The sequence below is a fragment of the Somniosus microcephalus genome, unplaced genomic scaffold (assembly GCF_052327205.1).
Source record: "Somniosus microcephalus isolate GS21.2 unplaced genomic scaffold, FLI_Smic_1.0 unresolved_chr4, whole genome shotgun sequence".
Lineage (NCBI taxonomy): Eukaryota > Metazoa > Chordata > Chondrichthyes > Squaliformes > Somniosidae > Somniosus > Somniosus microcephalus.
The window spans coordinates 15,017,665-15,041,869 of record NW_028225182.1 but is presented as its reverse complement, the minus strand read 5'-3'; the positions used below and the strand labels follow the sequence as shown (position 1 = coordinate 15,041,869).

The 24,205-nt window shown below is 44.0% G+C and overlaps 1 non-coding gene and 1 pseudogene across 1 annotated transcript; one reads left to right on the top strand and one right to left on the bottom strand.

The window, feature by feature from the left end:
* Window positions 1-358: 358 nt before the first annotated feature.
* On the bottom strand, window positions 359-1,177 carry LOC147089821 (G protein-coupled receptor 15-like; annotated as a pseudogene).
* Window positions 1,178-23,801: 22,624 nt separating this feature from the next.
* On the top strand, window positions 23,802-23,874 carry trnak-cuu (transfer RNA lysine (anticodon CUU)). Its single transcript has one exon. It is a non-coding gene; the product is annotated as a tRNA-Lys (tRNA).
* The last annotated feature ends 331 nt before the right edge of the window (window positions 23,875-24,205 follow it).

The window sequence follows — 24,205 nt, the reverse complement described above, 5'->3', positions numbered from 1 at the left end:
GATCTAAACACGGTCTGAATGTCGGGAAATTTCACACGATTTGTCTATTTTTTGGAATCAGTCACAACAAGGACTCATTCCCAAAACACCCTTGTACTGCGACCTCAGCATGAGACTGTAGTAAAGCCGCTACCCACTCCTGGGCGAGTATCTGCTAAAACCACAGCTGTAGATAGCTTGTGTCCGGGTCCTGTCCTTGCGCAAAAAGGCGAGAAGGTCCCGAACTATGATATTAACTTGCGTTTTAACACTGGACCAGATTGTGAAATGTTTCCGAAAATATAAAGGCCAATGGAACCCAGTGAAATCTACACATGAAACAAAAATACAGGATACTGTTAGAAAGTGTTAGGCCTTCTCATCTATTTAATTTGTTCATCATTGCGAGGGGATACTTCACTCCTCTCCTCAACTCCTCTCTAAATTTCCTCTGGGTCACTGCATAAATAAAAGTGTTTGTGCAGCAACTCAGGAGCTGGAGCATGAAGCCGATTTCAGGTACAAATGTCGGCAGAGGGACAGGATATCCCAAGTAATCCAACCGTCTCAGTATAGAACAGACCATAAACACCACCCATAACTGTATGAAATTCCCTGATATAACGAACAGTACAATCATGGATTTCCTACGGCTCTCCATCTCTGGGTCAGTGGGACTCTCGCCACTGCTCTGAGCCCGGAGTCTGCTGCGGGCTCTGTTGGCCACTAAAACGTGCCTGACTGTTAAAGCATTGAACAGTAGAATCAAAAGAAACGGAATAAATGGCATTAAGATATAATTCATTAATTCAACCATGGCCCAGACCAGTGAACGTGATACAACAAGGGTAACGCGGCAAAACCAGGGAGTGTTAGAAAGCCAATACTGATTTGTATATAGAAAATACCAGAAAATGTTCTTCAAACAGCTCAGCACAGTCACTGTGCCGAGAACCACAGCCGCCATTTTCTCGGTGCAATATTTAGATTTCACCTTCTGACAACAGATGGCAACGAATCGATCAAAAGTGAAAGTGACTGTAAACCAGACAGAACAGTCTGTGGCGGCATAAAGCAGGACGGCATGAATACTACACACTCTAGTGTCCCTCAAAAACAAAAATTATTTCCGATAAACAATAGGAATCTGCCTCAGTATCAGATCGATGATCATGACCAGTAGATCTGCCGCTGCCATGGCCACCAGGTAGTGAGTGACACATTTGGAGAGTCCACACTTTCCCCGAGACAGGATCGCAATCGTCACCACGTTAACTGTGTGCAGCAATAAAATACGATAATCATTCACCAGACATGGGGCATTAACAGTAGTTTTTCGTGTTTGCATGGAAGTAACAGTCCGTTATATAACAGGGACATTAACGTTCTTCACAATTACCTGAAATGGTTCGAAAATGTGCAGCTCAGCTTTGCATCCAGTGATGGATCGTGATTATTCTACCTGTGATAGGGCATCCTGGAGATAGGGCTTGTACTCAGAGTGCCAGCGATAAATCGTCATTTAAGTGACACAACGTGATCAAATTACACAGGGTAGTAATGTATTCCCTGGAGTATATAATATTACAGGTGATCCATTTAAGATGATTATAGGATTTGATAGAGTATATAGGAGTAACCTAATATCTCTTTTGGCGGAGTCACTAAAATTAAAGCTAGGCCGTTCAAGGGTTCAAGGAAGCACTTCTTTACTCCAGGCTGAGATAGATTTTTGGATCCAAGGAGAATCAAGGAATATGGAGATCTGGAGGGAAAGTTGAGTTGAGGTCGATGATCAGCCATGATCATATAGAATGGCCGAGCAGGCTCGAGGGGCCGTATGGCCATCTCCTGCTCCTACTTCTTATTTTCTTATGTTCTTACAAGAAGGAAAGTGTAAATTGTGACCTCTGTCCCCAAAAATGCTTTTCAGGTTGTGGCTCAAGTAAAATATCAAATTGAAAGTGATAGATTATTGATAGACAAGGGTGTTTAGGCATATGGAACCAAGGCTTGTCGATGGAGCGAAGCTAAAACTCATCCAGTATCTATTTGAATGGTGGGGCAGGCTCGAGGGGATTAAAAGTCTGCATCGCATTTATTAAAGAAACCAAAGTTAAAAACAGAAACTGGATTTTGGTATACATACAAAAGCAACGAATTGAGAATTGGGAGCCTCACTTGCAACTGAGCCAGTGGAGAAGGAACAGTTGGAAAATTCTGAAATGTGAATTGCAGTGTGTATGTGTGAGTTAGTTGTTGTGGTATTATATTTGAACTAAATATCCCAAAGTGCTGTGACGCGCATAAAGGCATGGGAGTAAGAGGAATGGGTGAATATTTTGAGCACTCTGAATGGAATATTGAGATAGCAACACCCATTCTGGTCATGCAATTACTATGGTCACTTTTATTCAAGGCATTGAGCGCTTCAGTGTAATTTCAGAAATCAAAACTTCCCATTCAATGCTTGTAATGTAATTTTCTGCTACTGGCCTGAAATATTAAATACAGTATCCCTGCTTGTTTTGGATGTGAGACGTGAGGCACAGTCAGATCCTCTCAGAATCACAGAAACCCCACAGTGCAGATAGAGGCCATTTCGGCCCATCGAGACTGCACCGACACATATCCCACCCGATCCCCGTAACCCCTACGCCAACACATATCCCACCCTATCTCCGTAACCCCACGCATTTAATCCCCCTAACACTAAGGGTCAATTTATCATAGCCAATCATCCTAACCCACACATCTTTGGACTGTGGGAGGAAACCAGAGCACCCAGAGAAAACCCACGCAAACACGGGGAGAATGTGCAAACCCCACACAGACAGTCACCCGAGGCCGCATTCGAACCCGGGTCTCTGGCGGTGTGAGGCAACAGTGCTAACCACTATGCCACCGTGCTGCCACCTCTGCTCCTGGATTACCAATGGTCAATCATTGGTTCAGACGAGTTACAGTCACACTACGCTCCATGCTCGGTAATTGAATATACAGAGTCACTAAATCTACAAAGGCAAAAAATTAACATTTAATGCAGTTCATGTTGCACGCAGGTTTTCAGGTATTAAATGTAGCATTTGTAACAATGATCATGTCTTGTAAATGGTGGCATAATATGAATGATAATATAACAGACCATCTTGTGATTTCAGAAAAGAGCTTAATTCTAGACAAATAATGCTAATCTTGTTCTCTCCCTCAGATGTTTTTAACTCAATCGATTTCAAATTAATGAACAGAGCATGACACAATCATTGATCGAGTGGGTTCAATCGCAAAACATTCCCCTTTCAAACATTGAGGATACAAATGAGAGATATGATGAACAGTACAAAATGGCAAGTGTCCTACGCAGAGATATGAAGAACTGTACCAAGGATGCACGGGATTAACTAATAATATTAATTAATTTATCAAATCTCATTAAATGAGTTCAATAATAATAAACAGTAGGTCAAACTTACAATTCTATCATAACATTTCAAAAACTGTGACACTGACATAGAGCAGGAAACATTGGAAAGTGAGACAGCTGGACCAAATTGAATCATCGATGCATTTGTGATTTATCTGTTAGGATTGATTTGTACAATGAAATAAATGAAAGTATCCTGAAGAATCCGAAGACTGTGTGAGGTCATAAAGCAATTTATCATCTGACATTCTGACTCAGTATTTACAGCAAGGAAAGAGAATAATAGCGGGACATGTCTTCTGCTGTAGACTGAAAGAACAATGGGGTCTTTATGTGATTGGCTGAAATGTAACTATTGTGACAAGTTAGGATGGACCAGTCATTGCATTGAACCAATGATTGCGAGTTCACATCAGTGGAGCCTGTGCCATTATAAAACACAAAAACCAGAGAAAAATAGAAAGATGGAAATAGAAACATAGAAACATAGAAACATAGAGATAGGAACAGGAGTAGGCCATTCGGCCCTTCGAGCCTGCTCCGCCATTCAATGAGATCATGGCTGATCTTCGTCTGAGATCATAGCTGATCTTACCAGTTCAGTACCCCGTCCCCGCCTTTTCTCCGTAACCCTTAATCCCCTTAGCCTTCAGAAATATATCCAATTCTCTCTTGAAAATATTTATTGAATTAGCCTTCACAGCCCTCTGTGGCAGGGAATTCCACAGGCTCACCACTCTTTGAGTGAAGAAATTCTTCCTCATCTCTGTTTTAAATGATTTGCCCGCTATCTTTAGACTGTGGCCCCTGGTTCTGTGCTCCCCGGCCATTGGAAACATTCTCTCTGAATTCAGCCTGTCCAGGCCTGCCATAATTTTATATGTTTCGATGAGATCCCCTCTCAATCTTCTAAACTCCAGTGAGTACAAGCCCAAACTATTTAATCTCTCTTCCAAGGTCATTCCCGCCATTCCAGGTATCAGCCTGGTGAATCGCCGTTGCACTCTTTCCATGGCAAGAACATCCTTCCGCAGATGGGGCGACCAAAACTGTACACAATACTCCAGATGCGGTCTCACCAGCACCTTGTACAGCTGTAGTAAGGTATCCCTATTCCTATACTCGAACCCCCTTGATATGAAGGCCAACATACCATTTGCCCTCTTAATCGCCTGTTGCACCTGCATGCTCTCCTTCAGTGACTGGTGCACAAGAACACCCAGGTCCCTCTGCACTTCCCCATCTCCCAATCTATTGCCATTTAGATAATAATCTACCCTCCTGTTTTTACCCCCAAAGTGGATAACCTCGCATTTATCCACATTATAGTGCATCTGCCACGTATCCGCCCATTCCCCCAACCTGTCCAAATCGTAATGTAGCCTCCTGACATCCTCATCAGAGCCCACCCCTCCTCCTAGTTTAGTGTCGTCAGCGAATTTGGAAATATTGCATCCAATTCCCTGATCCAGATCATTTATATATATTGTGAACAGCTGGGGTCCCAGGACAGATCCTTGCGGCACCCCGCTGGTCACTGCCTGCCACTCCGAAAACGAGCCGTTTATTCCAACTCTCTGTTTTCTATCCGCCAGCCAGTTCTCTATCCACGTTAATACTTTGCCCCCAATTCCATGAGCCTTAAATTTGCATGATAATCTTTTGTGTGGAACCTTATCGAAGGCTTTCTGGAAGTCAAGGTACACCACATCCACTGGCTCTCCCCCATCTATTTTACCAGTTACTTCCTCAAAAAATTCCAGCAGATTAGTCAAACACGATTTACCCTTTGTAAATCCATGTTGACTCTGTCCGATCCTTGCCCCATTTGTCAAGTGCTCCGCTATTTTATCCTTAATAATGGACTCTAGCATTTTGCCCACAACCGATGTAAGGCTTACTGGTCTATAATTCCCTGCTTTCTCTCTACCCCCCTTTTTAAATATTGGGGTAACATTAGCTACCCTCCAATCCACGGGTACTGTTCCCGAGTCAATGGAGTTCCGGAAGATGATCCTTAGAGCATCTGCTATCTCCAGGGCCACCTCCTTAAGTACCCTAGGATGTAGTTTATCAGGCCCCGGGGATTTGTCGGCCTTCAGTCCCCTCAACTTACCCAACACCATATCCCTAGAGATACTAATTTCTGTCAGCTCCTCCCTCTCATTAGTCCCTATGTTTGCCGATATTCCTGGGAGCTTATTTGTGTCCTCCTTTGTGAATACAGAACCAAAGTATGAGTTTAATTGGTCTGCCATTTCCTTATTCTCCATTATATATTCTCCCGAATCGGACTGCAAGGGACCGACTTGGGATTTTACCAGTCTTTTCCTCCTGATATACCGATAAAAGCTTTTGCAGTCTGTCTTTATGTTTGCTGCAAGTTTACTTTCGTATTCTATTTTCCCCTTCCTGATTAATCCCTTTGTCCTCTTTTGCTGTATCCTGTACTGCCCCCAATCTTCCGGTCTGGTGCTTTTTTTTGCCAGTTGATATGCCCTTTTTTTTGATTTTATGCTGTCCCTAATTTCCCTCGTTATCCACGGTTGAGTCACCTTTTTAGGTTTATTTTTATGCCAAACCGGTATAAACATGTTCTGGAATTCTTCCATTCTATCTTTGAATGCTTGCCATTGTCTATCCACTGTCAATCCCCCCAGAAACACCACCCAATCAATCTTACCCAATTCCCGTCTCATACCCTCGTAATTCCCTTTATTTAAGTTCTGGACCTTAGTCTCTGATTCAATTTCCTCACTCTCCATCTCGACTGAGAGCTCGATCATATTATGATCGCTCTGACCCAAGGGGCCTCGTACAAGAAGATTGCTGATAAGTCCCTTCTCATTGCACAATACCCAGTCTAAAATGGCCTGATCTCGAGTCGGCTCCTCGACAGATTGGTCCAGATAACCGTCCTGAAAACATTCCAGGAATTCCTCCTCCTCAGAATTTTTACTAATTTGGGTAGTCCAATCAATATGTAAATTAAAGTCACCCATGATGACAGCTGTGCTCTTATCGCACGCTTCTCTAATTTCCCTTTTTATGCCTTCCCTCACCTCCATATTACTATTTGGAGGCCTATATATCACACCCACTAACGTTTTCCTCCCCTTGCTATTTCTCATTTCTACCCATACAGATTCCGTTTCATCCGAGTTAATATCCTTCCTTTCCATTGCATTAATCCCCTCCTTTACCAGCAATGCTACCCCACCTCCCCTACCTTTTTGCCGATCCTTCCTAAATATTGTATATCCCTGGATGTTAAGTTCCCAGCCTTGCCCACCCTGCAGCCACGTTTCTGTAATCCCAATCAAATCATACTTGTTTACCTCTATTTCCACAACTAATTCATCCACCTTGTTCCTAATGCTTCTTGCATTAAGATACAAAGCCTTCAGGCTTGCTTTTTTCACACTCTCATTATGAATTAGTTTGGCCCTTTGTGTTTCTCTCCTTTGCTTATTGCTTCTCACCTTTCTACCATCTATTTCTGACTTCATATGACTTCCCTTTTTTCCACTACCTAGGTTCCCATCCCCCTGCCAAATTAGTTTAAATCCTCCCGAACCGCCCTAGAAAACATTACCCCGAGGACATCGGCTCCCTCACAGTTCAGGTGTAGACCGTCCCCTTGGTACAGGTCACTCCTCCCCAAGAACTGGTTCCAATGCCTCAAGAATTTAAATCCCTTTCCCTTGCACCACTGCTCAAGCCACGTATTTAGCTTATCTATCTTACTCTCTCTAAACTTATTAGCTCGTGGCACTGGTAGCAATCCAGAGATTACTACCTTTGAGGTCCTACTTTTCAATTTAGCTCCTAACTCCCTAAATTCAGCTTGTAGGACCTCCTCCCTCTTTTTACCTACATCGTTGGTACCTACATGTACCACGACAACTGGCTGATCCCCCTCCCCCTTCAGAATGCTCTGCACCCGCTCCGAGACATCCTTGACCCTTGCACCAGGGAGGCAACATACCATCTTGGAGTCTCGGCCTCGGCCACAGAAACTCCTATCTATCCCCCTTACAATTGAATCCCCTATCACTATAGCCCTATCCCTCTTTTTCCCGCCCTTCTGTGCAGCAGAGCCAGTCATGGTGCCCTGAACCTGGCTGCAGGTGCCTTCCACTGATAAGTCATCTCCCCCAACAGTACCCAAAACGGTAAACCTGTTTTGGAGGGAGATGACCGCAGGTGACTCCTGCACTACCTTCCTGCCTTTACCCTGCCTTTTGGTCACCCATTTACTGTCTGAGCTAGCCTTTACCTGTGCTGTGACCAACTCACTGAATGTGCTATCCACAACATCCTCAGCATCGCGTATGCTCCAGAGTGAGTCCATTCGCAGCTCCAGCGCCGCCATGCGGTCCGCTAGGAGCTGCAGCTGGACACACTTCCTGCACACATAGTTGTCAGGGACAGTGTCCCTGATTTCCCACATGGCACAGGAGGAGCATGACACGGGTCTGAGCTGCCCTCCCATGACTTAACCCTTACAATACCTTTTTATTTACTACGATTTAGCTTAATTATTGAATTCTACTTAGAATAAGTTTGTGAAAGTACTCACCAACCAGTCACCTACCTGTTTTCTGGTGTTGTATTTTCACTGCCGCCTCCTGTCCTGGAACCTTTTCCACCTAGGTTAGGCTCCTGAAATAAAATAAATTGAACCTACCTATTGAACTTCCCCTAACCCCTAAAAGGTTAGAGGAGGTGGAAGGGTGGGAGACACTACACTGTAGTGTTTCGGGTTTAGCAACAGCTCCACCTATATAAGAGTTACTGGCCTCCTGCTCTCCCGACTGCACCAGCTGCTCCCTGGTGACGTCACACACTGATTACTATTTACCCCTCTCCTCTGCTGTTGATTTGGTACGCCTCGCAACTGCCGCCGGTTTTTAAGCCGGGCTACTCCTCGCTGCTCTCTGCTGCTCCGAGTGGTCGGGCCTCGCAACTGCCGCCGGTTTTTAAGCCGGGCTCCTCCTCGCTGCTCCCTGCTGCTCCGAGTGGTCGGGCCTCGCCACTGCCGCCGGCTTTTAAGCCGGGCTCCTCCTCGCTGCTTTCTGCTAAAGCAATAAAGAAGAAAGAGAGAAAGAGTGAAAGAATGTATAAAGAAAGGAGAAAAGAAAAAACATATAAAAAAGGAACAAAGAAAGGAAGAAGAAAAAAAAGAAAATAAGAGAGAAAAAAGAGTGAAAGAGAGAGAGAAATGAAGAAAAAAGAAAGAATGAAAGGAATGAAAGAAGAAAGAAATTAAGAAAGAGAAAGAGAGAGAGAATTAATGAAAGAAAGAAAGAAATAAAGAGAGAAAGATACAAAGAAAGAAAGAAAGAAAGGAAGGAAGGAAGGGAAGGAGAAAGAATGAACGAAATTAAGAAGGAAGAGAGAAAGAGCGAAAGAATGTAATAAAGGAAGGAATAAAGAAAGAAAAGAAAGAAATAAGGAAAGAAAGGATAGAAGAAATAAAACATAAGTTAAATAAGAAGAAAGAGAAAGAGCAAAATAATGAAATTAAGAATAGAAGAAAAACAGAAAGGAAAAAGAAAGAAAGGTTAGAAGAAAGAATAAATAAATTAAGTACAAAGAAGAGAAAGAGTGAAAGAATTAAATAAAGAACGGAATAAGGTAAGAAAGGAAGGAAGAAAGAAAGAATGAAAGAAAGAAGGAAGGAAAGAAAGATAGAAAGGATGAAAGAAAAAAAGAAACAAGCAAACAAACAAAAAATAATAAATTAAGTAAGATGAAAGGTAAAGAGGAAATGAATGAAATAAAGAACAGAATAAGGACAGGAAGAAGGAAAGAAAGAAAGAAAGAAAGAAGGATGAAGGAAAGAAAGAATGAAGTAAGAAAGAAAGAAACAATGAAGAGAGAAAACAGAAAGAAAAGAAAGAAAGAATGATGGAAATAGTTTGCGAAAATCGCTAAAGTTTCTTTCACAACAATAAAAGGAACGAGTCCATTTTAAACACACAACATAAAGAAAGTTTAAAATCTATAAAAGGAAAGAATGGAAAAAGTGAAAGAATGGAAGAAAGAGTGAAAGACAGAAAGAAAGAGTGAAAGAAATAAAGAAAGACAGAAAGAAAGAGTGAAAGAAAGAAAGAAAGAATGAATGAAAGTTGGAAAGAAAGAAGAGCTCTCATTTCTATCGGATCTTTCACAACCTCCGGATGTCCAATAGTGCTATACTGCCTGAGGAGTAATTTGAAGTGTAGTTACTGCTGTCATATAAGGAAAGTAATAAAACAAAGAGCTGCCCACACGGAATAAGATGTCACATATTTTTATGCTCCAGTTCCTGAAGTAACTGACCCAGGTAGTAACTTACCTGGGACACCGACTGCAGCTAGGATGGGATAATAAATCATTTGTATCTCGTTAATCACCCATAGAATCTTGAGCTTGAGTGGAAAACCAAGAGACATTTTATCCCTTTCTGTTATTATCGATGATTCGATGGTTGGTGGTGATGCTGGGAGCGATTCTCCAATTGACACGTTGAAATAAAGCCCCTTATTTATTGAAGAGAAAATCCATCCAGTCAGAAAGTCGGCTCCCCTGCTGATTGGGTTTAATTGCAGTCATTGAACAAACAGATGACGCCAGCAAATTTCAGAAGAATTTTAACAAGAAGAGCGGAATTCCCAATCCATTCAAACCCCTAAGGCCAGGATGCAGGCTGCACATTCATATACCCATACAATTCTTAGAATTCTAACAAGAATTTCCATAGATGCCTTTCCTTACTAAAGCTATAAGGAAATACCGGGATGTCCCAGTGTCAAACAAAAAAAACGCAACTGCACCATTTTACAGGGGAAATACTAACAAAGAACATTAGCAGAAAGCTAAACAAAGGAAACTTATGAACTTAAATAATAATGTTAATCCCAGTGTGCAGCACACCCTCCAGTCCCTGCGCTGCAGTTTCCACAGATGCTTCCTGACCTGTAGACTGTTTACTGCATGTTCTGCCCTTATTTCAGATTTCCAGCACCCGCAGCATTCTCATTCTGTTTTAAGAATTTATTACCCATAGTCTGACCATTTATTCTGGGGCCCCACTAACATAAGATCCATTCACCGCAGAACATATCTATCCCAGTTGATGACATCCATCACAATATGTATGTTATGCAGAAAGAAAGAAAGTTGGCATAAAGAAAGAAAAAAGAATGTAAAAAGCAAGAAAGAAAGACATAAAATGTACTGTTGTAAAGTAAGGCAATATTGGAACAAGCACTGATCACATTTAAATGCAGAAATCCTAGAGATCATGTATTGTTGATTAATATAATGTTTAATATTTTTGATTCATTAACAGGGAGAGGGATTTCAGACCAGCCGATCTACTGTTTGTACTCCAGCATATTACCGCCACATGTTAGTGCTTTACCTATATTGGATGGCGATTATCTGAACAAGCGTGCCGCCCACACCTTCAGCAACTTCTGACCTGCTGATATTGTTTAGCTGCAACTTCAGCACTTTGCCGCTAACTCCAGCTACTCACTGATGCGCCATGTTTTACCCACTTCTTACCGTGAAAGACAAACAGTCGCCTTTCCCATTCCGCTCGTGCAATTGCCTCTTTGGCCTGTGGTTCATCAATTCTTTCACCAAATATATGATTACAAATTAACCCCTCACTGAGCAGGTCAGTTCAATTCAATATACCTTCAGCATTCTGACAAGCAGTGACACGCCTATTTGCTAATTCCTTTACTCTGTGTTCATCTCAAACATCCACAGCTATTCAACTACTGAACCTAATAGTACCTACTGTTTCACTGCCTCTCCATCTCACTAACCAACATTGATTCACCTAAAGACCCTCGTACTGCACTTCACACCACTCCCTCGATTTCACTGAACAACAGTGATTTGCCTGTTATGGCCAGTACTATCCTTTCCACTAAATCTCCAACTTACTGACCAGCATTAATCCACCTATTTAGCCGAGTAATACCCGTTCCATACGCGCTCCAACTCACTGACCAGCATTGACTCATCCATTGAGCCTCTTACTAACAGTTCCACTAACCGATCTATCTCAGTAACCTGCACTGACTCGCCTATTGAGCCTGTAATATCGGTACCACTACAACCATCTCACTGACCTGAAACGAGTCAACTGTTTTACCTCGTACTATCCAGCCCTCTATCCCCTCCTTCCCACTGACCAGCACTGAGTTGCCCGTTGATCTCAGCACTACCCTTTTCACTGGCCATCTATTATATTGAAGCGCACTTTTTGATACTAATTCAGCCCAACCACTTGCCATGCCATCTCACTGACCAGCACTGAATCACCACGACCATATAATATTAACCTTTGCATTGTGGGACTGACTAATCTGTGCAAAGGGCCATGATACGATATTAATTCTAGGAATTAACATTTCATCAGCAAAAAGACTTTATTTTTTATGTTTCACATTTAATGGAGAAAAGGCTCTCTCGATGCTTCATCCAGGCAACAGGTAGACCTCATCGCAAAGACAGAGATAATAAGAGAACTGACCAGACGCTCAGTCAAAGTGGGGGTTTGTTAAGCAATGTATTAAACGGTCAGAGGGAGGTGCCAATAGTAGTGTTGAGCCCTAAGATCTACAAATCGCTCCCTAAACCTCCGAATCTCTACCACTCTCTCCTCATTAAACCGTTCCTTGAATTCGAACTTTGGAAAAAGCATTTAGTCTTGTGTCCTACTATCTCTTTATGTGACTGAGTGTCAAATTCTGGGTGATTCTGCTCCTGTGAAGCGCCTTGTGACGTTTTTCCATGTTAAAGGCGCTATGTGTATACAAGTTGTTGCTGCTGCTGTTGTTAATGAGAGAATACAAGAAAGCTGACAGGAAAGGGAATGGACAAGTGATGGGTAGTATAGGAGGGGAAAGTTATGGGGAAGGTCGCAGCATTCGATTAGTCTATAGGGCAAAGATGGAAATAAATACAATATTATGAATTATAAATTTGAGACGTTGGTGTAACAACATATAGTTTAGCAACGACGGAATTGCTAGTCCGTGTGCTTTGGTCTGTGCTAGGATATGGGTTGCAGAGATGAGAATGTGTAGAAAATAAAAAGGGGGGATTATATAGTGGGGTTCGTGTCTCTGGCCAGTCAGAAGTATCTGAGCTGCTCCAGAGCCCCGTGCAGTTTCGAATCGCTCCCCTTTTCTGGTTCTGACCACCGGACTTATTCAGCAACGATGTAGACAAAATGAGACTCGTGGTTGGGTGCAAAGAAGACCAGTAGTTATTGAGATAAAAGAAATAACTTGAAAATAATCAATACAGCACACCTATGCTTAATACAGCACTGTTACTTAATACAGTACACCTTTGCTTACTACAGCACACCTTTTGCTTAGTACAGCACACTATTACTTGATACAGCACTCTTTTGCTTACTACAGCACACCTTTGCTTAGTACAGCACTCTTTTGCTTATTACAGCAGGCTTTTACTTAATGCAGCACACTTTAACTTAATAGGGGAGCAGAAAACAGACATATCGAGGGAAAATTGACTAAAATTACAATTGAACAAAAATTCCCCTTAATTCCTACCCCTAATACCTATCTAGGTTGCCTTGTAATGGGCCATAAAAATCTATGCTTACCAGTGAACGCCTCCTACGTGCCCTTGCGGTCTTACATTCTACACCGCCCCGAAGTAGAGATACCCCGGTATTTAAAAGTAACTGCGGGTATTCCACTTCTTTGGGCGGGCTGTTGAGTTGTTCTTCTTGCAGGCAGAGCACGGAGGCGAGGCGGCAGAGAGAGAGGGAGATGGCTTCCTAAGAGGCTATTTTTATAGCCCATTCGGAGCCATAATCTTCGCGCCCAAATCCGGATGTATCTGGGCTATACAAAAGGGGTCAAACTGTCCCCATTGACTGCATGGGTTTGAATGTATTACCCCATTCATTTGACTGGTATTCGCTCAGTTTAAATGTCTTACTGAATTTCAGTCAACAGCATTCAAATGCTCTGTAAACAAACCCATTGTCCTGTGGTCAGTCCAACCGCAATTGTTTGACAGATTTAAGTACATAAGCCTTTGTGTCAACATTGTAGAGAGTTATCTAAACAAACATCCATTGTCCTGTAGGTGAAATTTCCTAAACTGCAGTTGATTGACAGTTTTAAGTAGTTCATGCATTCACACAGGCTGGTGATTTCAAGTCCTTTTGTCAGCCCGTGCTTGAAGAGATACAGGCAGACGTTCTTTTGTCTTCTGCCACGAGGTCTGACAGCCATTTTGATACCCTGGGTTTTAAGGTATATTCCCCCCAGGTTTTCTTTAATCAAAAAAATAATCTTCAGGGCTGTGGAAATTTTCTAAATTCTTGCAAAACCTTACCGTCCCCCATCGGATACTAAAACTTCCTTGGAGTATCCTGTCCGAAGGTGATCAATAATTTCTGACCCCCCACAAACATCCTTCCCTTATACTTATCTATCTTTCATCCCCCGACAACTCCACCTCCCCTACCCAGACAGAAACGCAGTACACGGTAGGCATTTATCGACAGAAAAACAAGATTAGTTACAATAATTCAAACACGGAGGGGGTCCAATTCCCCTGCACCACTGAGCATTCACAATAATTCAAGCATGGAGGAGGTCCAATGCACCTGCACCACTTGTGACATAGTTTTAACACGATACAACATCTTCAATGGGATTACCACCAAGCCAAAACATATCTGCTAAAAATACAAATGGAAGAAAACGAGTTTCCCCTTTTTAAAAAAAATAAATGCAATTGCCTGACACTTTATTAAATGGCACCATCCTCCAGCCATAAGTGTTCTTCAAACTTTCACAATCTACAAATACAACAATTCATAGGCATATGCCATTTGTTCAATTAACTCTAAACAAGTAGTACAGCCTCACAGTTAGGAACTATATTCACACATTATTTCCTTTGGAGTTGGGCCCAGTACATAATGCAAAATATAAAACAATTAACAAGCTTTTGTAAACTCTTAATCTTAATCTGGGTTTCCAAGAAAAGTTTAAACGCTGTGGGCATCTGCCTCCTGCAGACCCCTCTTTTCGTGGGCTAGGGGTGCTCCTTTCCTCGAGCACCCAAAGACACGGTGGTCCTCTGTACCTACCGGAACTCTGAAAAAGACTTTAAAAAAAGAACATCTTGCCAGGTCCCCTGGCTCGGGGGAGTGAGATCGGGTCCCGCGACCTTGGCTCACATATTACAATGCTCTGGAACGGTACCATACTTAAAACTTATACTCTAATAATTAACACTACCGAATTGCAATATAAAATTTAAATTAACACATTCTAACTTAATCCTCTATACACATTTTTTGAACAAAGCTATACACAAGCGCCACCCATCTCTGGGCGGCCAGACAAATCCCTGTTTGGGCTGCCCCAGGCTGCTCCCTGTGGCGTGGCTGGAGTGATTCCAACTTCTGGTCCCTCGCAACTTATGGCTGTTGGTTGGGGACTTCTGTCTTTTGGCTTCTCCCTGACTCGGGAGTCCACCCTATTCCACTGGAAAGCTGGTGACCATACTTCCTTGGGCTTGGGTACCCGAAGAGATCTCCTAGGGAGTCTTGATGGTGGGGCTACCCTGGGGAGCGGACCCTTAGCTCGGGAGACACTCCTTGCTGGCTGGGGACCTTCTCCTTCGGGTCCCTCCCTTGCCATCGGCTGCTGGTGGCTGAGAGACTTCCCCTTCAGGTCTGAAACCTGGTTCAGGCTCCTCCCCAGAGTCCCACAAGAGAGGGGGAATCGCTCAGGCCAAGTGCTGGGGAACTTCACTCACGCACGTGACTGCGCCTGCGTGTGCAGTCTGTGTGTGTGTACACGCTGCAGGCTGATGATTTCTGACCTCAGGTACAATCCCAGCTGCCTGTTTCCCTGCCCCGGCTCAAACAACCTGCATTGTTTAATATAACTGGCAGCCTGCCAGTAATCCTGTTCTAAATCCTTTTCCCTTACCAGGGCGGTCTTAAAGGCGGAATCTTGGGGCTTGGACCTGCTTTTGGTCTGGGGCCAAAACTATACCCTGTGTGCCTCCCTTGTCACGGATTGCAGCTACCGGACCTGCTCTACAGGGGTCCCAGAACTCTCCTTCCTTGTCCCCCAGCTAAAACAACTTACACTGGTCATGATTGGCTCCTCCCCTAACACAAGCCACAGCGCCTGCCTGTGCAGCCTGTGAGCTTGTACCTGCTGTGGGCTGAGGATTTCTGACCTCAGGTTCACTCCCAGTTGCCTGTTTCCCTGTGGGTCCCATTAAGCTAAATGGGACCTTGTTAGACCGGGATGAATTGGTCAGGTCTTCCGAGTGGACGACCGTGCTGGAGGCTCCAATGTCCATCGAATATCTCCCCTGTACCATCTTCACCTCATCTTATCATAGGGCCTGCTCCCCTCAGCATTTTCTCGGAGACACAGGTCAACTTGTTGCGCTGGCTCTAGTCATTGCTGGGAGTGGAATGGGGCAGACGGGATCAAAGCACCGGTGCTATTCTCCCCTGGCCAGTCAGAAGAGACCGTAGGGGCTATAAAATGACTCAATCGCAGCGGGAGGGATATCTGGCCTGCCTTTTGGGCTGGGCCTGTGGGATCCTTTCCCTTGTTCTCCTTCCAGGGATTTTACAGTCTTTTCTCCAGTGACCGTCTTTCCCGCACCCATAACAATTTGATCCAGCCTGGGAGGGACTGTTACCCTCCTGGTGCCACTTTTTCTTACTCTGGCTCCCAGGTTTAACCTCATGGACTTTTGCCTTGGGTTGGGGCACCTCGAAACACCTCATGTTTCTGAAGGCTACTGTGAGCTGGCGGATCACCACTTCTTCCGTGGTCTGAGGGTGTCGGGGGTCAAACCAAGCCAGGACCTGGGCTTGGATCTGGGGTAGTCTGTTTGTCATAAGACAACGAAGCCAGCGAGTCAATTGGACTGGGTCCAGTGCTGCCCGCCCTGGCATTCCCGGGCATGCGCTTTGGTAGATTGGCCACAGCCTGTCTGCGAACACCTGCGGGGACTCCCCTGGGAGCTGCACCATTCTTTCTACCCGGGCGGACTACCATCATTGAGTCCCATGGCCTCCAATATCTCATTCTTCCGATGCTCATAATCCTTCTGCCCCTTTTGCACTCGCCAGATAGGACCTGGAGGAGATCACCTCCCAGGGAAAACAGCAGCATTTTTGCTTGCTCTGCGTCATCGCAGTCATTAACACAAGTTGCCTGTTCTACCTCCCTGAAGTGCAGGGAGGGGTTTCCCTTTCTAGTGAGCTTGGGGATGTGGCTAACCATGTCCCTGAGCTGGTGGGAGCCATATGGCACCACAAACTGTTTCTGGATGGCCCCTGGGTCATCTTCATCAACCGGCGGACTGTACCTCCGTTGTCGGAGGGGGTACACTGGTCCTGGTCCCGCCCTATCTAGCGGGGCCTGCTATGCTTCTTCTACCACCTCAACCTCCACCCCCCTTTGCTGCCAGAGCTCCTGAAAGCTCGGAGCTGTGGGTGGCGGTCGTGGGACCTCTGATTCACTGACCGACCTTGTTCTGGGTGTTGACTTTGAGACGGTTCTATTAGGGTTGTCGGTAAAATCCGACTGACCTGTCTTCGGGCTGATAAGACATATCATCCCCTTTGCCCTCTTTAAAGCCATATTCAAGCATTCTATCTCTTCCCTTCAGGGGCCATGATTTGCTTCCTCAAACCCTTGGTCGCAGGCCAGCTTATATGCTGCCTTTACCTCCCTAAACTTTTCCTCTTGCTCTTTTACTTCTTGTATGAGACGGGCGTTCTCCTCCTGCACCCTCATCTCATTGCTCTTGGCCTCTGCAGCTAGGCACTTCAGGTACTCTAATTCGTAACTTGTGTGGCTTTTGGCCTCACTAAACTGGACCACCAGGCACTCTATCTTTGCTTGGTATTCTTCAAGCTCCCTTTCCTTATCCAAACTCTCTGCTCTAACTTCCCTAAGCCTGCGGGAACCTAACCACAAACAGATCAGTGGGATAAAAATAAACCCAATAACGGCTGCACTCTCCAGAACCAAACCACCGTCTGCTACATCGCATACTGTTGCCGATGGTCCTGCTGTGGTCGCCATTTTGTAGAAATTAAAAAGGGGGGGTTATATAGTGGGGTTCTTGTCTCTGGCCAGTCAGAAGTATCTGAGCTGCTCCAGAGCCCCGTGCGGTTTAGAATCACTCCCCTTTTCTGGTTCTGACCACCGGACTTATTCAGTAGCAATGTAGACAAAACGAGACTCGTGGTTGGGTGCAAAGAAGACCAGTATTTTTTGAGATAAAAGAAATAAATTGAAAATAATCAATACAGCACACCTATGCTTAATACAGCACTTTTACTTAATACAGTACACCTTTGCTTACTACAGCACACCTTTTGCTTAGTACAGCACACTTTTACTCAATACATCACCCTTTTGCTTAATACAACACTATTTTGCTTACTACAGCACACCTTTGCTTAGTACAGCACTCTTTTGCTTAATACAGCAGACTTTTACTTAATGCAGCACACTTTAACTTAATAGGGGAGGAGAAAACGGACACATCGAGGGAAAATTGACTAAATTACAATTGAACAAAAATTCACCTTAATTCCAACCCCTAATACCTATCTAGTTTGCCTTTTAATGGGCCAGAAAAATCTATGCTCACCAGTGAACGCCTGCTCCATGCCCTTGCGGTCTTATATTCTTCACTGCCCCAAAGTAGAGATACCTCAGTATTTAAAAGTAATTGCTGGTATTCCACTTCTTTGGGCGGGCTGTTGAGTTGTTCTTCTTGCAGGCAGAGCACGGAGGCGAGGCGGCAGAGAGAGAGGGAGATGGCTTCCTGAGGCTATTTTTATACCCCATTCAGAGCCATAATCTTCGCGCCCAAATCCGGATGTATTTGGGCTATACAAAAGCGGTCGAACTGTCCTCATTGACTGCAATGGGTTTGAATGTATTACCCCATTCATTTGACTGGTATTCGCTCAATTTAAATGTCTTACTGAATTTCAGTCAACAGCATTCAAATGGTTTGTAAACAAACCCATTGTCCTGTGGTCAGTCCAACCGCAATTGATTGACAGCTGTAAGTACATTAGCCTTTATGTCAACATTGTCGAGAGTTCTGTAAACAAACATCCATTGTCCTGTGGGTGAAATTTCCAAAACTGCAGTTGACTGACAGTATTAACTAATTCATGAATTCACACAGGCTGGTGATTTCAAGTCCTTTTGTCAGCCCGTGCTTGATGAGATACAGACAGACTGCCTTTTGTCTTCTACCACGAGGTCTGACAGCCATTTTGATACCCTGGGTTTTAAGGTGTATTCCACCCAGGTTTTCTTTAATCAAAAACATAATCTTCGGGGATGCGGAAATATTCGAAATGTTTGCGAAACCTTACAAATGCTCTCAATATCATGAATGGTACACCACTAGTTACAGCCTGCCAATCTGAAAATCACCCGATAATTCCTGCTCTCTATTTTCTGTCCGTTAACCAATCCTCTATTCTTGCTAATACATTACCTCCAGTACCATGAGCCCTTATCTTGTGTAACAAGCTTTAACGTGTTTCCTTATCGAATGTCTTTTGGAAATCCAAATATGCTGCCTCCACTGGTTCCCCTTATAGTTCCAATGAATGTCTGAAGCAGAACATCCCGTTGTGCGAATGGAGCCTGTTTGTCGGACAATGCTACATATAAGGAAGGAGTGTGGTAAGGAGATAAGGGAAGTGATACTCTGGTAACAAGGTCGGGTAATAAAAATAGAAAGTGCTGGAAACACTCAACAGGTCAGGCAGCAGCTGTGGTGAGAGAAGCAGATTTAACGTTTCCGGTCGAAAACCTTCCATCAGAAGGTGGGCAGTTGTGTTAGGTTACACTATTAAACGTGCAAATTGTCACGTAGTGGAGGTAAGGAAAAGATATCAAATGTTTGGAACAGATACTTTAGAATTCGTTAAAGTTTTGATTAACTTGTATATCGAACTCGGAACTGTAACGTGTTGGAGTTCCTCGGCTAAAATTCGCAAAGATTTGTTTAAGAGCTGTTGTTAATTACATGTCTAATTATTGCGGGATTAATAAATCTGACATTTAATGCTGCGAACACTTTTGCTGCACTGCGCGTTCTCCAGCTGTGCTCGGAGCGCCGTCCCCTTCAATCCATCGCTCACAGGGACTGTTCCATTCAGCATTTCTTTTCTCTGGGCCTTGGTGAAATTTCATAGATTGAAAGCGACGCGTCTCAACCCCAAGCTCGTCACCGACATGCTAACCGCTGCACAGCAACCACACTCTGCTCCCGTGAGATGGAAGCCCGGGAGATGTTTCAAGCTCGAGTGCAGTTACAAGCAGAACTCATTCAAAGAAAGTCCACATCATTGAGGCGCCTGAGTCTTTGCACCGAACTCCTTCCCAAAGAGTTGAGATTCATGTGGGGGTGATTTGGGCACATCTTTCCCCACATTACAACACTTCAAAGGGACGTCAATGGGCTTAAAGCGCTTTGGGACGTCCTGAGTTCGTGAAAAGCTGTGTATCAAAGCCAGTGTTTTTTTTTGCAAAAGTTCGAACAGCAAGTTCATAATTCGCGGGCAAAATAAGGGCTCGTCCGGGATCCCTCGCAAGTTTCAACCAATAACCCCCAAGCAAGAATCATACCAACCTAGCGAACTGATAAATTTGACTGGAGATAAGAGGTAAGCATTGTAAAACCAGTTTGTTTGTGTGGTTGTTGTTGATGAGCAGAGCACTTAAGACCGAGACAGTGACTTTGTCTTTTCGAACTGTCTACTGAAGCGCCGCCCGGGCCCACTGCTACAGTTAATGAGCTGTGTTGAATATTGGATGGGATAAAAATTGATAAAGAGGAGGTACTAGAAAGCTGGCTGTACCAGGACCAGTTGAAATGCATCCTAGGGTGCTGAGGGGAGTAAAGGTGGGAATTACGGAGGTGCTGACCATAATCTTCCAATACTCATTGGATATGGGGTGGTGCCAGACGTCTGGAGAATCGCAAATGTTACACCCTTGTTGAAAAAAGTGTATAAGGTTCAACGCAGCAACTACACGCCAGTCAGCTTAACGTCGGTAGTGAGGAACCTTTTAGAAAGGGTAACCCTGCACAAAATGACCAGTCACTTGGACAAGTGTGGCTTAATTAAGGAAAGTCTGCTCGGATTTGTTAAACGCAACTCGTCTTTTCCCAACTTGATTGCATTTTTTGATGAGGTGAAAGAGAGGGTTGATGAGGGAAATGCAGTTGATGTGGTGGACATGGACCTCCAAAAGGCATTTGATAAAATGCCACGTAACAGGCTTGCCAGTAAATCTGAAGCCCATGGAATAAAAGGGACAGTGGCAGCATGGATGTCAAACTGGCGAAGTGACAGGAAACAGAGAGTAGTGCTAAGCTGTTGTTTCTCTGAATGGAGGAAGGTACACAGTGGTGTTCCCCAGGGGTCGCTACTAGGACCACGGCCCTTCTTGACATATATTAATCCTTTGGAGTTAGGTGTCCAGGGCACAATTTCATAATTTGCAGATGATACAAAACTTGGAAGTATAGTGAGCAGTGAGGAGTATAGTGATAGACTTCAAGAGGACATGGATCGGCTGGTGGAATGGGCGGACATGTGGCAGATGAAGTTAAAAACAGAAAAGTGCGAATTGATACATTTTGGTCGGAAGAATGAGGAGAGGCAATATAAACTAAAGGATACATTTCCAAAGTGGTTGCAGGAACAGAGATACCTGGGGGTATATGTACACAAATCGTTCAATGTGGCAGGACAGGTTGAGAAATCAGTTTAAAAAGCTTACAGTAACCGGGGCTTTATAAATAAAGGCGCAGAGTACAAAAGCAAGGAAGTTATGATGAACCTTTATAAAGCACTGGTTCGGCCACAACTGCAGAAATTATGTGTTCCAGAAAATTTTATCCCGTGTAATAACTGGTCCCATTGAATTAAACAAAAGTTGCCCCAGATTCCTGGTGACATAAGCAACGAGCATTTTAAACCAGACTCCTGAAATACAATCGGCCTGGAAAATGCGATCGGAAACTCGCCGCTGGCTAACGCCTCTGAATCAAAAAACCAATACGACTTACCTGGTGTCTCCAGAGCTTCGGACTCTTGCTGCTTTGGGCCTGCTGGCATGCGCCTGCATAAAGGCCCATGGATCCCAGGGGCACACACGGTTCGCAAGCCTGGGTGTCCTTGTGCACCAGTCGCTGAAGGTAAGCATGCAGGTGCAGCAGGCGGTTTAGAAGGCAAATGGTATGTTGGCTTTCGTAGCGAGAGGATTCGAGTACAGGAGCAAGGATGCCTTGCTGCAGTTGTACAGGGCATTGGTGAGACCACATCTTGAGTATTGTGTGCGGTTTTGGTCGCCTTATCTGAGGAAGGATGTTCTTGCCATGGAAGGAGTTCAGCGAATATTGACCAGGCTGATACCTGGGATGGCAGGAATGACATATGAGGAGAGATTGGATGGATTGGGCTCGTACTCGCTGGAGTTTATAAGAATGAGAGGGGATCTCATTGAAACTTATAAAATTCTGACAGTACTGGAAAGACTAGATGCAGGAAGGATGTTCCTGATGGTCGGGGACTCCAGAACCAGGGGTCACAGTCTAAGGATAAGGGGCAGGCCATTTAGGACAGACATGAGGAGGAATTTCTTCACCCAGAGAGTGGTGAACCTGTGGAATTCTCTACCACAGAAGGCAGTAGAAGCCAATTCATTAAATATATTCAAGAAGGAGTTGGATATATTTCTTAAGGCTAAAGGGATCCAGGTGTATGGGGAGAAAGCAAGTTTAATCAGAGGAATATCCGCAGTCAGGAGCTGAAAAGGAACAAGAGCTGAAAAAACACCAGAAGAAAGATAAGAAATATCAGCAATTGTGATCAAATCTTTAATGTGTGTTCTCGTAGTTTAGTGGTTTAATTGTTGTAATCAACATTCATTAACCGAAAGCGTTGTTTTGCAGAATGGAAGAAATGCTCACAGTAAGGGACAGTCGAAAGTTGAGTAATTTAACTTTAATAATTTGTGAAAGTTTATTCATTGACGAAGATTTATACCCAATCAGAATTTACGCACTGTGTATTTTAGGAGTCTGCTTTAAATTGTTCGTTGCTTCCGACACAAGAAAGCTATTAAATTTATTTCACAGAAAAATAATGTTTACGCCCGGGCTCGAACCGGGGACTTTTCGCGTGTGAAGCTAACGTGATAACCGCTACACTACGGAAACCGCTGCTTAATTGAGCATCGAGAAAGCACTGTTCAGACAAAAGGGACACTACAGAATCGCTGTTTCTGCAATGATTTCCTTTCACTGGTATTTCTCTGACCGAACTGCACAAGTCAAAAATGTTCCTTTCAAACGCATTAAACTGCCGAATTTATTTCCCTCTGGTTTAACCCAGGAGTTTAAATTGTTCTGCAAACCATGAACCAGGTTCACCTGAATTCCAAGGTGTGTAACGAAATCAAGCATCAAAACCCCTTTCATTAACCACAGGGATTCAGGCAATTTTCTGATTGCAAAGCGCTTTCTCACCTTGTCAATATCTCTGGTCTATTTGCCGGTGTTTCCCGATTCTGCCTGTCTCTCTGGCTCTGTTTATTCTGTGTGACGACCTGCAGGTTGATTTTGAGCGAATACCTGTGCTTGTGTCTTGTCACATTAAATAAATGAGGAATTGTGGCGCTTCTCTCCCTGACCCTGGGGAAAGAGTGAGACAGTCTTTGGAGCACGTGTCTGGTTATTGTGAAACGGCAAAGAAAACAATAATTCCGGAATTACCTGGAAGAACAGTGTTCCCGACGTGAATTGAACACGCTGTTTTACTGATCCGGAGTCAGACGCGCTACTGTTGCGACATGAGGTCCTACAATGTGAACCGCGCTGTTTTTATATACACACGTTCCACAAACACTCTTTCGTTCCTCCTGCCTTCTCCTGATTCCTCAGTGTCATGTACAGAAGCGCCTGATGCCCTCATTTGTTTAAGTAACAAGCAGACACAAACACAGGTATTCCTTCAAAATCAACCCGCAGGTGGCCACAGACACAATAAACAGAGCCAGAGAGAAAGACAGATCGGGAATCTACGGGAAATAGACAAGAGATATTTACAAGGATTAAAGCGTTTTGCGATCAGAAAATTGCCTGAACCCCTGTGGTTCATGAAAGGGATTTTGCTGCTTGAGTTCCTGATACGCCTTGGGCTTCTGGAGAACTTGTTTCGTAGTTTGCAGAAACGCGGCTCAGACATGCTGTTGTGACCGGGCCGGGCCTGACTGCAATCAGCGTCAATGAAATATAACTTTAACAGGTTCGGGTAGCTCAGTCGGTAGAGCATGAGACTCTTAATCTCAGAGTCGTGGGTTCGAACCCCACGTTAGGCGGTATTTATTTTGTTAAACTTTTATGTTGCTTTCAAAGCGTCATTAATTGAGCGATAACCTTGTTTTGCACAATGAAAGAAATGCGAACTGAGAAAATACTGCAGATGCTGGAAATCTGAATTGAAACAGAAAATGCTGGAGATACTCAGCAGGTCAGGCAGCTTCTGCGAAGAGAGAAACAGAGTTAACGTTTCAGGTCGATAACCTTTCGTCAGAACTGGAAAAAAGAGGAAATGGAACAGATTTTTAAGCAAGTGTAGGGGATTCTGTGAGATCATGGCTGATCTCCTGCCTCAATTCCATTCACCGGCCCTATCGCCATATCCCTTGA